Source organism: Otolemur garnettii, unplaced genomic scaffold (genome assembly GCF_000181295.1).
Source record: "Otolemur garnettii isolate 467f Iridium unplaced genomic scaffold, OtoGar3 scaffold00011, whole genome shotgun sequence".
NCBI lineage: Eukaryota > Metazoa > Chordata > Mammalia > Primates > Galagidae > Otolemur > Otolemur garnettii.
In genome coordinates, this window is record NW_003852406.1 from 5,546,404 (window position 1) to 5,558,758 (window position 12,355).

The following is a 12,355-nucleotide window of genomic DNA, read 5'->3' on the forward strand; positions in this document are numbered from 1 at the left end:
GTCCCAGCTACTTGGGAGGCTGAGGCAGGAGACTCGCTTGAGCCCAGGAGTTGGAGGTTGCTGTGAGCGTGATGCCATGGCACTCTACCCAGGGAGATAGCTTGAGGCTCCATCTCAAAAAAATAAATAAATAAAATAAAAAATAAAATAAATCTTAAATCTAACGATTCATGAAACAGGTTAGGTGTGGTACTCCTGCCTATAATCCTAGCACTCTGGGAAGCCAAAGCATAAGGATTCCTTGAGTTGAAGAGTTTGAGATCAGCCTAAGCAAAAGTGAAACCTCGTCTCTACTAAAAATACATAAAATTAGCTGGTTGTCTTGGCTGGTGCCTGTAGTCCCAGCTACTCAGGAGGCTGAGGCAGGAGGATCCCTTGAACCCAAGAATTTGAGGTAGCTGTGAGGCAGACTGATGCCACAGCACTCTAGCCTGGGTAACAGAGTGAGCCTCTGTCTCAAAAAAAAAAAAAAAAAAAATCATAAAATAAAACTTTTGGGGCACATTCATTTTAATTTCCTCAACAGGAACAAGTTTTGTTACTATTGCTGCTTTTAAAAACCACCCCAAAGTTTAGAGCAGTGGTTCTCAACCTTCCTAATACCGCAATGTATTTTCATTGTTAAAAAGGGGTCGCGACCCACAGGTTGAGAACCACTGGTATAGAAGCATAGAATAACCAACTTGCTTACAAATTTTGTGGGTTAGGAATTTTGACAGGGCAGAGAAAGGATAACTTATTTCTGCCCTGTGATGTGATAGATGGGTCCAAATCTGGGAAGAAGTCTGGGGTGATTCAACAGCTCAAGGTTTGTTTGTTTTTGTTTGTTTGTTTGTTTGAGTCAGAGTCTCACTATGTCGCTCTCGGTAGAGTACTGTGACATCACAGCTCACAGCAACCTCCAACTCTTGGGCTTAAGCATTTTCTTGCCTCAGCCTCTCAAGTAGCTGGGACTACAGGCGCCTGCCACAACGGTGGGCTGTTTTTTTGTTGCAGTTGTCATTGTTTAGCAGGTCTGGGCCAGTCAGATAGAGACTTCTTCATATGTCTGGTAGGTGATATGGACTGTTCACTAGGCTAGGGTGACCAGACATCCCGATTTTCATGGGACAGTCCCACTTTCCAACAATTTGTCCCTCGTCCTGCAGTGTTTTTAAAAAGTCCCAATTTTTGGAAAGAATGCATGAATGGGCTGGAGAACAAGAAGGGAATATACAGTTTTCAGCCGCCATATGGCTATTTGACCAGAATATGAGTTTTATATTATTTTTGTTAATTTTATAATGTTAAACTGTAATAAATAATTGCTGAGAAGTGATTATTAGAACTGCTTATCAAAGTTTGCATTGTTGTCAGGCCCTGCCTGCCCCATCCCCCTGTCTCGTGCCCCGGCTCCACACCCCCCCACACCCCCGCTCCGCCCCCACGCCGTGTTGTCCCGCCTTACAGATGTTAAAATCTGGTCACCCTACATTAGGCACACCTATACTTGGTCTCTTGGTGGGGTCACTCTCTTTTTTTTTTTTTCTGAGACAGAGTCCCCCTTGGTTGTCCTCAGTAGAGTGTCATGGTGCCCTAGCTCACAGCAACATCCAACTCTTGGGCTCAAGCAATCTTCTGGCCTCAGCCTCCTGAGTAGCAGGGACTACAGGTGCCACCATAATGCCTGGCTATTTTTAGAGATAGGTTCTCTCTTTTGCTCAGGCTGGTCTCAAACTCTTGATCTCAAGATCTCAAGCAATCTACCCACTTTGGCCTCCCAGAGTGTCGGGATTACAGGTGTGAGCCACCCCACCCAGCCAACAGTGGAGTCTCTTTAAAGGCTAGTTTGATAGGGTGACTAGACGGCCCAATTTTGGCGGGACAGTCTCGCTTTCCAACAATTTGTCCCGCGTCCTGCGGCGTTTTAAAAAAGTCTCGATTTTTGGAAAGAATGCATGAACGGGCTGGAGAACAAGAAGGGAATATACAGTTTTCAGCCGCCATATGGCTATTTTGCCAGAATGAGTTTTATATTATTTTTGTTAATTTTATAATGTTAAGCTGTAATAAATAATTGCTGAGAAGTGATTATTAGAACTGCTTATCAAAGTTTGCCTTGTTGTCAGGCCCTGCCCTGCGCTGTCCCCTGCCCCGCCCTCATGCCATGTTGTCCCGCCTTACAGATGTTAGAATCTGGTCACCCTATAGTTTGAGCTTCCTCCTAGCATGGCAGCTGGTTTCTAAGCTGGTATCCCAAGACAGCCAGGCAGAAGTACATGATATTTTTAGAATCTGGCTGAAGATCTGAAGAAAAGAATGTGGGATGGGATTATTGCAAGCATCTTTGGAAAATACAACCTGCCACAATAATAGATTTGACTTTCAAAAATAGCTAAAAGTCATTAGGAGTTAAGCTTGATAAAAAATGTAAGTGAATGAAGCTTGGATTAAAAATTGAGGAGTATGATCATTAAATAATAAGAGCATTTTCTTCTGTGGATCACATTCAGTACAGAATGTAATTTTGAAAGACTATTTCTAGAACTTTTAAGCCAACTTGCATCATTCTACCAGTTACCATGGTGGATTTGATTGGGCATCATATAAAATATATCCTCTTCTAGGGAAGGACTTGTAGAACTGCAATGTAGACAGGTATATATATATTTTGACAGGTATAGTCTTGCATTTTTATTTAAAATGAACAGGTAACCTCATCATCTTATATCATATGTAACTACAGCCATCTTCAAAATCTACACTTAGCTTTTGAGATAAACTCTGAAATGCAAGCAATAATCACTGGATCCCAAAAGCTTTATAATGGTGTTTCTCAAAACTGTGTTCTGAGAGGCAGTAGTTCCTGGAGATGGGAAATCTACCTCACAGAGATTAATAATTAATAATCCACGAATATTAAAGGATGTCTACAAAAAACCCCATTGATTAAAAAAACCTCCTTTTTCAGAAAGATGAAACTGACATCTTGGAACTGGTATACTGTGGAAAATAATTCCTTATGATCTTGTTCTTAAAAAATGCTTGGAAATAGTAACAACAAAAATACAATTGGTTTGTATTTTTTTGGCAATTGGTTCGCCATTTTGTCCCAATGCTCTTTTTTTCTTTTTGAGACAGAGTCTCACTTTGTTGCTCTTAGTAGAGTTCCATGGCATCATAGCTCACAGCAACCTCAAACTCTTGGGTTTAAGAGATTCTCTTGCCTCAGACTACCGACTACCTGGGACTACAGGTGTGTGCCACTATGCCCAGATAGTGTTTTAGAGATGGGGGGGTGGGGCTCTCCTGCTTGCTCCATCTGGTCTTGAGCTTCTGAGCTAAGGCAATCTGCCCACCTCTGCCTCCCAGAGTGCTAAGATTATAGGCATGAGCCACCACACCCGGCCCGCAAAGTTTATTTTTAACTTCTGATTAAATTGGTGCCAGTTGATCTGATTGACCGGGGGAGAATGGAGGACACTTGGGGCCATTTGACAAAGGCTCATTAATATAACACAGCTGTGTTGCCTGGGTTTTGAGGCTGTTTTCACAAATGTGAAAAGCAATCTGGGATATAGACTGTAAAAGAACTACGGAGCTGGAAGAAACCTTAGAGATGATCTACTTAAAACACCTTTATCTTAAAGATGGAAACTGAGGCTTAACCTCTGTTGGACAACTTTCCTAAGAAACATTTGTCAATGCCAAGCCACAACTGGAAGCCAAATGTGCTTTCCTAGGGTAGCTTTTCCAAATATAAAACGTGCATCTGTATGTCTTGGGATAAGTCTGGGTCCTGTACCCTTTAGAAGCAAAAATTTGGAACCTGGCCTTCCAGGACACTCTTCTATTTACTAGCTACGTATTTTTAGGCAACTTACTAATCACCCACTTTCTCCAAGCCTCTGCTTTCTCATCTATAAAATGAGAATGGTATTGTATCCGTGCTACCTTATGGAGATAAGTGCTTGGAAATAGTGACAACAACGAAAATACAATTGGTTTGCCATTTTGTCCCAATGCTCTTTTTTTTTTTTTTTTTGAGACAGAGTCTCACTTTGTTGCTCTTAGTAAAGTGCCATAGCATCATAGCTCACAGCAACCTCAAACTCTTGGGTTTAAGAGATTCTCTACCTTAATGAAGTAGAGATACAAATTCAGGTTGTTGATTGCTCTATGCTAATACATAGTTCTCTTAGTTCATAGAAATGGGACTGTGGCCTCCTTAGTAATTAGCTTTCTTTTTCATCTCTTTGTAAATGACATAAAATGAAAAATTGAGGGCAAAACTTTAAAGCATGTTTCCAAAGGGTCTCAGATTAAAAACTAAGATACCACAGATATACCCTCGTGCTTGGAGGGTGTCGGGAGACCAGTTACCCAGGCCTATTGCTCCTCTTCATAGGGCTTGGGGCGAGCATACAGAGGCCCACACACCTATGTCTAAACATTTAAAAGTTATAAACAAAGTTGACCAAGTGTTAAAAAAAAATATGTTCTATCCTACTACCTTGACAAATGTACCTTTAGAACAACCTAGAAATCCAGGTTTAAGTTTAAAATCAGAATCCCACACGAAATGTGGCATCACAGGGAGAGGTGAAACTGACTCACAGCCATTGGTGTTGGGCCTATACATAGCCCAGCTCCTTCTCTTTCCTCATACCATCTAGCACCATGAAGGCATCTCTCTACGTGAGAGGTGATCTCCCACATCCATATCCCTATCCACATCCCTTTAAACAGCCGTCCAAGGCCACTCTAGGGACCTAGAGGTGTGTCTCCTTTAGACCTAGGGATTTGCAGTGTTCACTGCCGAGAACTGCAGGAAAAGCCTATAGGGTCTTTAGAATCAGGGTCAAGACTGGACAAGGAATTCCAGGCTCCAAACAATGGTATTCCAATGATGGGCTAAACATGGGCAGCTGGACTCCAACCAATGTCCCTCACCTCTGTAATATCCTTGCTTTGCAGGCGTCAGGACAACGGTCCCTCTTGCCTGGGTCTAAGAGTGAATGGGACTATAGTTAGAAAGCTCTTGCAAAAGTAATGGTACAGAGTAATAAATCTGTGACCAAAGAAGCAAAAAGGAGTGAGCAATGGGGAAGGTCATGCAGGGAAGATTTCACGGTCCTTAGAAACTACCAATCTGGGCTTGGCACCTGTGGCTCAAGTGGCTAAGGCACCAGCCACATACACCTAAGGTGGCAGGTTCGAATCCAGCCCGGGCCCGCCAAACAACAATGACGGCTGCAACCAAAAAATAGCTGGGCGTTGTGGCGGGCACCTGTGGTCCCAGCTACTTGGGAGGCTGAGGCAGGAGACTCGCTTGAGCCCAGGAGTTGGAGGTTGCTGTGAGCTGTGATGCCACAGCACTCTACCCAGGGGGACAGCTTGAGGCTCTGTCTCAAAAAAAGAAACTACCTAGCTGCATGAGAACAGGAAGGGAGGGTGACCATAGAAAATGGCAAATTTTCTATCCTCTGTCATTGGTGGAGTTGGTAGAATCCTCTAACATGGAAATATTTTAAATGTTTCTGTAAGCATATGATATTTTCCTGACTGAGCAACATTCTTTTTCAAGTTATTTCAAGCAGAGTTGTTCCTCATTCAAATATCAGAACATTTTTGATTAGAAATACCTATTAAAAGCAATATCTTCTGCCCATTAGAAAAAAAACCATTTTACCGTAAGGACATTTGCACTCAAATGTTTAAAGGAGCTCAGTTCCCAATCACAAAGATGTGGAAACAACCCAAGCGCCATCCGCTCATGAATGGATAAATAAACCTGGGTGTATATACAGCATGGAATACTGTTCAGCCATAAAGAAAAATGGAGACTTTACATCAGTTGTATTTACCTGGAAGGATTAGGAGAACATTCTCCTTAGTAAAATATCACAAGAATGGAAAAGCAAGGATCCAATCACTCAATATTAATATGGAACTATTAGATGAACCACTACATGTCCACACAAGAGAAAAACACATTTAAATTAAAGAAGGGGGGTTGGTAAGTTCTCGCCTATCAGGCATAATATAGGGGTATATGGCACACCTCCTGGGTGAAGGGCTCAACTATAACTTGTAATTTACCTAACAAATGGAAACAATGTAACCTAATTGTATGTACCCCTACATTAATCTGAAATAAAAACTAAACAAATAAAAGCAATGTAGCAACATACTTTAAGAAAAAATGTGATTTATATTTTTTTTTATTTTTTTTTTTTGAGACAGTGCCTCAAGCTATCCCCCTGGGTAGAGTGCCGTGGCTTCACTCTACACAGCAATCTCCAACTCCTGGGCTCAAGCGAGTCTCCTGCCTCAGCCTCCCAAGTAGCTGGGACCACAGGCGCCCTCCACAACGCCTGGCTATTTTTAGGTTGCTGCCATCATTGTTGTTTTGGCGGGCCCAGGCTGGATTTGAACCTGCCATCTTAGGTGTATGTGGCTGGTGCCTAAGCCACTTGAGCCAAAGGTGCCAAGCCAGTGATTTATATTTAAATATGATATCTCTTCAAGAAGCCATGCAAATGAACTTCATTCTGTAGCCTTTATGGTTAGGAATGTGATCAATTGCAAAATAAGCCTTTTGAGGCCTGTGGCTCAAAGAAGTAGGGCGACAGGCCCCATATGCCAGAGGCAGCAGGTTCAAACCCAGCCCCGGCCAAAAAAAAAAAAAAAAAGCCTTTTGAAATTGATTTATTACTATTGTTTAAAGTCCACTTCTAGGCTAGGCGAGGTGGCTCACACCTATAACCCAGCACTCTGGGAGGCTGAGGTGGTGCATAGCTTGAGCTCAGGAGTTTGAGACCAGCCTGAGCAAGAGTGAGACCTTGTATCTAAAAAAACCTAGCTGGGTATTGTGTTGGGTCCCAGCTATGTGGGAGGCTGAGGCAAGAGGATTACTTGAGCCCCAGAGTTTAAGGTTACCGTGAGCTATGACGCCACAGCACTCTGCCTCAAAAAAAAAAAAAAAGAATAAATAAATAAAGTTCACTTCTAGGCTCGGCACCTGTTGCTCAAGTGGCTAAGGCGCCAGCCACATACACCTAAGGTGGCGGGTTCTAATCCAGCCTGGGCCTGCCAAACAACAGTGATGGCTCCAACCAAAAAATAGCCAGGCGTTGTGGCAGGCACCTGTGGTCCCAGCTACTTGGGAGGCTGAGGCAGGAGACTCGCTTGAGCCCAGGAGTTGGAGGTTGCTGTGAGCTGTGATGCCACAGCACTCTACCCAGGGGGACAGCTTGAGGCTCTGTCCCAAAAAAAATAAAAATTAAAAAATAAAGTTCACTTCTAGAGTGGAATGGCACGAGACTCACTAAGCCTGAGTCCTCAAAAGTCTGAGACATCAATTTCCTTGTTATAGGTCCGTCAGCTGAGTCGTAGGCGAGAAAAATGTAGACGGATTAAAATTATCGTGATTGGAAGATGGCCATGACAGCCAGGCAGCCAACAATGTATCCATATAAACAATAGTTATTATTTCATTTCATTGCTTTTTGTGAGATATCTCAAAGACACCTTGTGCCAGATAACTCTGAGGATGTAATTGAATTCTAGAGTTATTGTTCTATAAACTCACTTGTAATGTGAGAAACAAAAATGTATCTTTCTTCCAAAGTAATCCACTGAATGTTTGCCTAAAACATAAAAGTGTTTACTCTTATGAAAGTTTCCATTAATGAATAATAAATCACAGAATTCCCAAGATGATTTTTTTTTTCTTTTTGGAGACAGAGTTTTACTTTGTCACCCTTGGTACAGTACCATGGCGTCATAGCTCACAGCAACCTCAAACTCCTGGGCTCAAGCAATCCTCTTGCCTCAACCTCCCAAGTAGCTGGGGCTACAGGTGCCCACCTCAATGCCCGGCTAATTTTACAGACGAGGTCTCGCTCTTGCTCAGGCTGGTATTGAAACTGTGAGCTCAGGCAATCCACCTGCCTTGGACTCCACTGCACCCGGCCCTCAAGATGATTTTTTTTAAGGAATAATAAGAATGTTTAAAATGTTACACTGTTCTTGTTCACATTGATAAGGATGCAGGATAAATCACGAAGACTTAAGTGTATCTTGGGTTGAAGGCCCTTGGAACATGCCAAACACCCTGGTAATCCGTGGTGTACCCCAAATCAGAGCCAGAGAGGCACTAAAAGGGACTGGAATAGGACACGGCCTGTGGTTCCTCATCTCCAACTCTGTGGGCTCTCTGGCTCACAGGAGGCATATGACAAATCCTAAATTTCACAGGGGGCTGGGGGAAGGTGTAAACTAGGGGTGGGGACGGAGATGATATGGCTAAAACAACGTATCACAGTGGACTCTTTCAGAGGGCTCCACGAAGCATAGGAGTAGAATTCCTTGGTAAGCAGTTCCCTCAAGTCATTGTTGGCATCTTAGGAAAGCTGGGTGATCACACACTTCCTCCCTTCTGGTTCTGAATCAATTGAGTAGTAGGCATGTAAGTCTAATAGAAATCAAAGTGCATCTTTATTTATTTATTTTTTTTGAGAGAGAGTTTCACTCTGTCACCCTTGGTAGAGTGCTGTGGTGTTACACAGCTTACAGCAACCTCCAGTTCATGGGCTTAAGTGATTCTCTTGCCTAAGCCTCCCAAGTAGCTGGGACTACAGGCACCTGCCACAATGCCTGTTTTTTGGTTATTGTCATCATTGTTGTTTAGCAGGCCCTGGCCAGGTTTGAACCCACCAGCCCTGGTGCATGTGGCCGGTGCCCTAACTACCAAGCTACAGGCGCCGAGCCCAAAGTGCATCTTTAAAAATGGTAAGTCTAAACCAGAGAACATAGCTCACACCTGTGGCCTGGGAAGGGGCCTCTACCCACCAGAGTTTGGTCCTTTGTTTCTCCTTGTGGGTAGGGAGGGCTGCACACTTTGCACTCCTCTGCTGGAAGGGAGTCTCTGTCCTCATCCCTATCAAACAGAGATGAGACACAGATAGACAGTGGCCTCCAGAAGCCGGGCCCTGAGCCCTCACCCCACTCCACCGGATGCATGGGAACAAAATCAGAGCACAGTGTTTGCACAGGTCTCTGCTAGACTGCCAGCGGTCAGAGTGACCTTTACTCCCATCTGTCCGGTCATAGGGTCACCCCTCCCTAAGAGGCAGAGCTGGGAGTAGCTTTCTCAATTCTCTGAGAGGATAAAGTGTGGACAGAAGGTACTGTTTTAAGAAAATATTGGAAAATGAGAAGAAAGGGAGAATGTTGGCTATCATGGGATTCAGTCTTATCCTCTCAGAACATACCAAAGCAGGTGGATCCTGGAGGTTTGATTCCTAAATGAGCTCAAGTTTTGTAATCAGGGCAGTGCTGGCTGGCAACCACTCCCAGGCCTCAAGGTGGGTAGGTCCGGAGGCAGACGTCACCTGCAGTTTGAGCATTTGCAACTAAAACACTGAGATCAATCCCTGAAAGTATTCAAGGATTCCCTCCTGAGAACCCCACAGAACTGGTTTGGAGAGAAAAAAGGAAGGTATATTTATTTATTTTAAAATTTTCTAATTTTTTGAGACATTGTCTCTTACTCTGTTGCCTGGGCTAGAGTGTGTGGCATTAGCCCAGCTCACAGCAACCTCAAACTCCAGCACTCAAACAATTCTCCTCGTTCAGTTGCCCAGGTAGCTGCTGTCAAACTGCAGGTGACATCTGCCTCCCCCTGACCTACAGGCACCCCCCACAACGCCTAGCTAGTTTTTTCTATTTTTAGTAGAGATAGGTTCTTACTCAGGCTGGTCTCCATCTCCTGAGCTCAAGCAGTTCACACACCTTGGCCTCCAGAGTGCTACAATTATAGGCATAGACACCGTGGCCAGCCAAGTTGTATTTATTTTTATTTGAAACTGTCTGAGGAACAAAAGATGTCTTTCTTTTGAGGCTGTCAGTTGGGGTGGGAGAGGGGGATAAGAAAATGTGTGGTGGGGGATGGGAGCACCTAGATACCTCCTTAAGGGCAAAGTTGAGTTTGGATGAAAGTTTGAAAAATAGGTGGGAGTGCGGTGGCTCATGCCTGTAATCCTAGCACTTTGTGAGACTGAGGTAGGTGGATTGCCTGAGCTCATGGGTTCAAGACAAGCTGGAGTCAGAACGACAACCTGTCTCTAAAAATAGCCAGGTGTTATAGAGCTACTTGGGAGGCTGAGGCAAGAGAATTGCTTAAGCCCAAGAGTTGGAGGTTTCTGTGAGCTATGACAGCATAGCACTCTACTGAGAGCAACAAAGTGAGACTGTTTAAAAAAAAAAAATAGAAAAACTAGCTGGGCATTGTGGCAGGCACCTGTAGTCATAGCTATTCAGGAGACTGAGGCAAGAGGATCTCTTAAGCCCAAGAGTTTGAGATTGATGCTATAGCATTCTACCCAGGGCAACAGAGTGAGACTCTGTCCAACAACAACAAAAAAAGAAGTTTGAGCTCAGCACATATAGCACAGTGGTTACAGCACCAGCCACATACACTGAGGCTGGCGGGTTCAAACCCAGCCGGAGTCTGCTAAACAATAATGACAACAACAACAACAACAACAAAATAGCCAGGCATTGTGGCAGGCGCCTGTAGTCCCAGCTGAGGCAAGAGAATCGCTTAAGCCCCAGAGTTGGAGGCTGCTAGAAGCTATAACGCCACAGGACTCTACTCCAAAAAAAAAAAGTCTGAAAAGTAGATTCATGTCTGGTATTCTAGTTCTGCTCTTCATTTGACCAATGAAGAGCCCTCCCTCATTTTCCAAGTGGCCTTTCCTTCTAGCTGAGCTGGTCAAAACAGGCATTCCTTCATTCCTTCATGTGCAGCTCATAGGTAGATGGTAGGATAAAAATTAATTAAAATAATTGACACTGAGATGTGAATCTTAGATCTCTTTAGCCATCTCAGATGCATTTGTATTTTATTTTTTGAGACAGAGCCTCAAACTGTCGCCCTGGGTAGAGTGCTGTGACATCACAGCTCACAGCGACCTCCAACTCCTGGGCTTAAGTGATTCTCTTGCCTTGGCCTCAAAGGTCGCTGGGACTACAGGCGCCAGCCACAACCTGAGGCTTTTTTTTGCTTGCAGTTGTCATTGTTGTTTGGCAGGCTCAGGCTGGATTCGAACCCACCAGCTCTGGTGTATGTGGCTGGCGCCTTAGCCACTTGAGCTATAGGTACCGAGCCATGCATTTGTATTTTAAAAGAACTGTGTGTTCACAGGGAAAAATATCTTCGTTTAAATTTGAGGCAGAATTTCGAAGCTGTTTGTTTAGGGACTGGAGATACAATTGTTCCAGCACTGTGCAGACAATACAGCCTTCTGTGAAATGTAGAATGAGTAAGGACCAGGCACAGATTCAGCAGAGGTCAAGAAGGATGAAGACAAAGAAATGGCCATTGATTGGTGTAGAATGAGGTCATCAGTGACTTAAAGGAATTGGGAGCCGCAGTGATGATCGAGGTACTTAGCATCTGCCCAGCCCAGGGTGGACTTGAGGAAAAGACACTTTCTTTGAACAATGGGACAGCATTTGAGAGGGGGAATAGACTGAAACATTTTGATACTCTGGACTTTTAAACTGGTAGTAGACATCCCTCCTCTCCCCTCCTCTCCCCTCCCCTCCCCTCCCCTCTCCTCTCTTCTCCTTTGTAATAGAGACAGGAACCCACTATGTTTCCCAGGCTGACTTCAAAATCCTGAGTTTAAGAGATCCTTTTGCCTTGGCTTTCCAAAGTGGTGGGATTATAGGTGTGAGCTACTGTGCCTGGCTTAGATGTCCCTTTTCTAAGCAACCCCCTGGCCTTGAAAAAGAGAAATGCCAACTTCTCCCTTTCTGACTCCAGAACTCACATACATGCTCATGTAAATGTTCCAGTCTGCCCCGGGCCAGTCTTCGTATCCATCTAGGGATGTGTTCCATTCCTCCCCTAGGCAATCCTTCTGGTCAGCCAAGTGGTACCCAGTTGCTGCCTCTCATCTGTCCCATGTCTCTCCTTGCCTCCACCTCCCAAGCCAGGGCTGTTTATGCCCTTTCTGAATTCTGTACATCTTTCAAAGCTGGCTCAAGAACTCAGGTACTTCCTTCTCTGTGCAGGCTTCCTGAGTACCAGGATCCCTCTTCGCTATGAACTGTAAGTATATTAATAACCATAATGGCCATGGTCACAACAATAATAATCATGCCTTACATTTGACTGGCATTATGAATTTTTTTTTTTAAACAGAGTCTGTCTGTCACCCTCAGTAGAGTGCTATGGCGTCATAGCTCACATCATCCTAAACTCCTGGGCTCAAGCAATACTCTTGCCTCAGCCTCCTGAGTAGCTGGGACTACAGGCCTGTGCCACTAGCTAGTTTTTCTATTTTTTTTTTTTTTTTTTGAG

The 12,355-nt window shown here is 44.1% G+C and overlaps 1 protein-coding gene across 1 annotated transcript in view; it reads left to right on the forward strand.

The window, feature by feature from the left end:
* Positions 1-11,959: 11,959 nt before the first annotated feature.
* LOC111723423 (60S ribosomal protein L32-like) overlaps positions 11,960-12,355 on the forward strand; it is a 6,458-nt gene continuing 6,062 nt past the window's right edge. The window contains exon 1 of the mRNA XM_023510157.1: positions 11,960-12,103. The gene's annotated coding sequence lies outside the window, so the exon portion shown is untranslated. The remainder of the gene's footprint in view (positions 12,104-12,355) is intronic.